This window comes from Ammospiza nelsoni, chromosome 30, assembly GCF_027579445.1.
Source record: "Ammospiza nelsoni isolate bAmmNel1 chromosome 30, bAmmNel1.pri, whole genome shotgun sequence".
In the NCBI taxonomy this organism is placed as follows: Eukaryota; Metazoa; Chordata; class Aves; order Passeriformes; family Passerellidae; genus Ammospiza; species Ammospiza nelsoni.
In genome coordinates, this window is record NC_080662.1 from 27,055 (window position 1) to 33,039 (window position 5,985).

General features: G+C 46.1%; 1 long non-coding RNA gene across 1 annotated transcript; it reads right to left on the reverse strand.

Annotated features, from left to right (window-relative positions):
* Nucleotides 1–879: 879 nt before the first annotated feature.
* LOC132085458 (uncharacterized) lies at nucleotides 880–1,882 on the reverse strand. The gene is made up of 2 exons (XR_009420221.1): nucleotides 1,761–1,882; nucleotides 880–1,167 (listed from the first exon to the last, which is right to left on the reverse strand). It is a non-coding gene; the product is annotated as an uncharacterized LOC132085458 (long non-coding RNA).
* Between the last annotated feature and the right edge of the window lie 4,103 nt (nucleotides 1,883–5,985).

Here is a 5,985-nt window from a genome sequence, read left to right on the forward strand (position 1 = left end):
AACTCAAATACACCTTGAAAATGACACAACTACTAATAAAAACAAACACCCATTAAAAATTAAATCGAACCAACTCACTAGACTCAAAACTGTACAACTGACCCAAAACAGTACTAACAAAAAAAAGCTCTACGTTTATGCACAAATAATAACCGATAATCTGGAAAAGTTATTTGAAAAAATTTTACAAATTAACTAAAAGCATAAAAATAAAAAAAAATCTAAACTATTAAAATACTACAAAATATCACTAACTAAATTTAAAAAATATTGCCTATAAAAACCCACCATATAAATGCCCCTCTCCCCAACAATAAAACTAAAAACACCTAACGAACCAGAAAGAAATCGGAACTTAGGAACACTAAAACCATAGCGTTCAAGAAGTCACACCACATCCCTTATCATACACCAACTACAAACAACATAAAACAATACAGTGAATTCTTAAAAACCACCTTAAAACCACTACATTGAAAAACATTTCAAAAATGAAAAACTGCATTTAACAAAAGCCATCTAATAAATTCACACCCAAAACTCCAGCAGCCCAGCTGGCCCTACCAAAGCTGTATGTTTATACATAAATTAAACAAAACCAAAATGCCAGTAATACCTATCAGAAGTCTATGAAAGAAACCTCTTGAAATTAATCCTAGCTCAAATACAAACCAACCCATCCAGAAAGTCAGCTTCACCCAAAAAACAACTTACACAGAGTTAATAATACCAAGAAATAAAACAACACACCATATACCACCAATGAATATAATAGTGTAGGAAAAAAAATACTCCACTTTTTTTTTTTTTTTTTTTTTATTTAAACTAACTTATTTTATTAGCTAGAACAGAAGCTTTTGCCAAGACTGTAACAACAACTTCTTTTTCTTCTTCTCCTTCTGAAATATCCCTTCTCACTCCCAAATTCCTCACAACTTCTGAGTTTAAATCCAAGCCAAAAGCAAAATTCGTGCACTTGTGCGTTCGATGCTCCTGCCAGATTCTCTGTTTCCCTCCACATCTTCTTACACTTTCAGTCTTCAGGCTGTCCTGCCGTGATGAGTTTGTCGGAAGAATGGGTAAAGAGAGGATTTCCCTGCCTCCCCCCCAGAGCTGGTTTCCTCAGCCATTTCACTCAATCCCAAACCGGCAATGATGCACGCTCACCTGAAGCAGGGGAATAAATCTCTAAATGTCACTAAATACATAAAATGTACACAAAAATACATAAATGTCACTAAATACATAAAAGCGCATCCCCATTGTTCCAACACTCGGCAGCCCATGCGGCCAAGGTCAGAACTCTCTGCCCCCCGAGGACACGGCAACCAGCAGGGCCCTTTGTCCCTCTCTCCAGCACGGACCTATGAAGCCAGAGAGTTTACAGAGACCGGGAGGCAGCGGGACGGGGCGGGCGCCCGGCCCGACCTTCCAAAGCTGGCGGCAGCGAAGGCGGGGAGCGCCACGGCCCCGCTCCGCCGCCTGCCCGCCGCCCCGGGGCCGCCCCGCCGGGCTTGTCCGGCCCGCGGTCGCTCCCAGCGCCTGGAGCGGGGCGGGCGCGGGCTCGGGAGCTGCCGCCCTGTTCCGACGCCGCTCGCCCGCCCCCGCCCGCTGCCCCGGCCCGCGGAGCGCTGCGACCGCACCTCCGCCGCCCGCCGAAACCGGCCCCGCCCGGCCGCCCCCGCCGCGGCCGTTCTCCTCGGCCATCGCATCCCTTTGCATGACCGAATGTCCTTCACCCGCCCCCCCCATTTACAGACCCTGGGCCGACCGCCGCTGGCTCCAGCGCCCTTCCCTCGCTCGGCAGCCGCGTCCTTGCCCCGCCCCCGGCACTCAGCGGCGAGGGGCAGGGCGCTGGCTCGGGGGGGTGCGATCCCGCTCTGTGGCCACAGGGGGAGGAGATTTATGGGGGCGTGCGATTTCCCCGCCCATTTCGCCGCCATCTTGAGAAGGTCAAAGAACGCCCGCGACATTTGCGACGCGCCCCTCCCAAAATGGCGGCCGAGGAGGACCCTCGGAAGAAATAGGGTTTTACCCAGATGCCTCTCAGCAACCCGCCTAAATATGTTCGCCCACGGCGCCGCTGACCACATAGGCCGTGTCTTATACACTTAAAATGCCACATAAAAATCAATCGGGGCCGCCGTGGCGTCGGTGTTTCATGCAGGCAGCCGATTAGACCGACGCTGGCCCTCGACTTCCCCGCCCTTCTCGCTGCCATGTTAAGAAGGTCAAGGAAAAGTCCGTGACATCCGCGACTCGCCACTCCCAAGATGGCGGCCTCGCGGCTGCCGGTAGCGACAGAGCTGCAGTACCGCGCTCTGCCCACAAGGCGGCAGCACCGCCGCCCGCCCCAGCCGGGGGCGCAGCGCGCCTCGGGGCTGCGGGCAGGCAAGGTGGCAAAAAAGAACAGGGGCGACCCCCGCCAAAAACTGCTCTGAAATAAATGCCAAAAACCTGCCTCTTACCCCACCAGAATCAAACAAGGCCCCTTGCTTTAAAGCCATGTTTAAATAAATTTTTTATTTCCATTTTTCGTATTTATATTCACATGCATAGCTATAGTGGACATTGATGTAGCATGTAATTTATATAACATTATTCTATTTCTATTATTTATATTTACTTATGTTTTGTGCTTTTATAAATATCTTTCCACATTGATTGTATATTTCTATGTCTAAAATTACATTTCTATCATGCTTTCACTATTTAAAATACAAATCCCATCCTAACTAAATAAATACAAAAAAGCTCTATTCTTTTAAACTACATTGAAATATTTTTATATTTATAGCGCTCATGACTACACTCACATTTATATTTGTAGTTTATACTTAAGTATTATATTAATCATTATGTATAACATGTATCCTATTCAAATAAGAGATAAATTATTTTCCTAATTATGTACCATATCTACTGCTACAACTTATTTTTCCTTACATTTTTAATTTTTATATTACCCTTCAGCTATTTATGATCTATTTCTATTCTTAGATTTCTACCTTTATATTATTTGTATTTATAATGTTTATACTAAAACACCTGCTTTTGCCAAATAAAAAAAAAATCCCCTTTATTTTAAACTACTTAAAAAAACCTAGAGTATATCCATCTGGTATAACATATAACAAATGATAGATATGATAGATGTAAAATTGATATAAATATTGTAGTGTATTATAGGAAATAAATAAAAATCAATATGATCCATAACACAAGTAATACTGTATAAATGTTATATTTATGTTATTTTATATTTCAAATAATTTAACATTTCTTTATATATTTGCATATACTTGACAAACATTTCTATATTTATACTTGGGTTGCGATTTTTTTCTGGGTGTTTTCTGGGTCTTTTCTTGCCCTTCTTCGAATTTTTTTCTGGGTTATTTCTTGTCCATCTTGGGGGTTTTTTCTTGCCCATCTTCAGACTTTTTTCTGGTTTTTTTCTTGCCCATCTCAGAGTTTTTTTTTTGGGGGTTTTTTCTGGGTTTTTTTCTTGCCCATCTTGGGTGATTTTCTGGGGTTTTTCTACGTTTTTTTCTTGCCCATCTGGGATTATTTTCTGGGGTTTTTTTCTCGTTGCTTTCTTGCCCATCCTGGGCTTTTTCTGGGCTTTTTTCTTGTCCATCATGTGGTTTTTTTCTGGTTTTTTCCTGCTCATCTTCGTCTGGTTTTCTGGGTTTTAAGCCAAAATCGGTACATATCATGTCAGTTCATGCAATACAACCCGGCTGGGGATTTTTTATTCTAAATTTAACAAGGAGTCGCAAAACCTGGAAAGCAAAAGTCACACACACAAGGTTAAATCCAGTCAGCATGCACTCACACACGCAGAAACGAGCAGACACAGACAGACACAGCCACGTGCTCTCACACACGCTCACACAATCTTTCCACTTAAATGCTCACTGCGGCCCTTACTCGAGATGCTGAAGAACGTGCTGTGACACATCTTCTGGCTGCCGCTCCTTGAGGTAAAATGGCAGATCCTGGGGAAATCAGCAGCCTCGGGGACCTGTGAGACGACAGGAAGGGTCAACGAGTGGCTATCTGACAGCTAGGACTTGTCTCCTCTCTGGACTGATAAATTTTCTACCCAAAATCCAATAGAAGACAGATGTATAGGTACATAGAACATAAGCCACCATAGGCAGATACAATACAAGCCAGGACTTGCAAAAATTCTCTGGAAGATGAATTCTTGCGCCCTATTCCCTTTCAGAAGAAGGAACCTACACAACTACTGCAGTCATCTGAGGAGGTGCATCTGAAAAAAAAGTTAGGACAACAGTCAGACGGTTCAATGAGAACTGAAGAGCTCCAGATATCCTGTGTCCATCTACAAATCCCATCTAGAGTCCAACTACACCCCACACTGCACATTGCAAATCCCCGGGCCCTCTCCTATTGCACCAGGCTATGCGGCAGGGCAGAGCAGCTCGGGCACAAATGTGTGCTGACAGCCGTGACACAGGATGGACAGGACAGGACAGACAACGGGGACACAACACAGACAGAAAATTCTAGGCAAGGAAAATGGCTGCAAGGACTGAGAGAATGCAAAAGGAGATGACCGAGTTCAAACTGATGGTGAGCTGATGAGGCTCAGAGAACCCCGAAGGAAGAAGATGATAACTGAATGATTTCTTCTAAGAACTGCAAAGATGGATGCCTAGGAATCCTACGGTCAGAATCCTCTACCTAACCTCATATTACGCCAAGTCCTAATCCACCAAAATGGATCCAGGTGGGGGCATAGCTGTCCATACAGCCCAGACCAAGACCTGACAAGACATCAGATGCGATGCTTCCAAAGACAGAAGAGAGTCTGACGCCTGTCTGAGCTCCCCAGTCAAAAGTTCTGTGGCCTGGGTGCCAGGCCAGGGAATGCAGAGATCACAGATGCTAACAATGATGCCAAGATTAATGACAGGCACCCCTAAGGTAAAAGACATGGGATACACAAACAACACACAATTCACAACAGACAAGTGACACGAGACACACCGGGACTGCTCTGCCCTGCTGCACACCTCAGCACTGTGATCAAAAGTGAGACTTGGCTTCTATGGGGCCTAAGGGGCCACTTCATTAACACCCCCCCACCTCCAAACTGGACTCAAAACCCCCTCCCTGTAATCCCCAAACCAGCACCGTGCTTTCAGCCCCTCTGTGGGTCACGGCCCTCTACTTATCTCTCATACAGCTGGGGATGCTGGTCCCTGTCAGGTGCAAAGAAAGGCCACCTCATCAGATGGGAAGGTCCTGCTGGCACCGGGCTGGTGTCTCTCAGACAGCTAGATTAAAGAGAACCAAACATCAGTGCCTGATCTTGGCACCGCATCGGCCAAAACCCCACCACTCTGCTACTCACCGCGCTCCTAAGAAGGCCCGGCACCTCCTGACCCTGACCCTCTGCCACACGTGGAATGCGTCTGCACCTGAAAGAAAGTTAGAACACATGTCAAACATCACCAGGATAACTCACAAGCTGCAAACACCATATGTCAATCTAGGAACAACATCTAGAGCCCAAGTACAGCCCACATTACAAATTCCCCCTCCCTATGGTTCGTCCTACTGCAGCAGGCCATGCGGCAGGGCAGAACAGCTCCGGCAAAAAATGTGTGCACACACCCGTGACACAGAAAGTGACAAACAGGGGGGACATGAAACACGACACATCATGCTTGTGGTGAGGGCCTCGAGGGGAAAAGGCAAAAGGGACCCCAAAGACACACCAGGGAGCACGGCACACCGGACAACAGGACACAGATCGGACCTGTTCTGCACTGCCCGCCTGAAAGCTGCCATCAAAAGTAGAGCCTCTCCCTTTAGCTGTCCTAAGAGGCCCTTGGAGAAGATTGCTTTCCCCTCTGCTCATTTTTGAATCTGTCCCAAGAACTCCCAATCTGCTACTCCGCCATCTCCAGACCGTGGCCCCCGACTTATCTTTTGGATGATCGGTGAGGG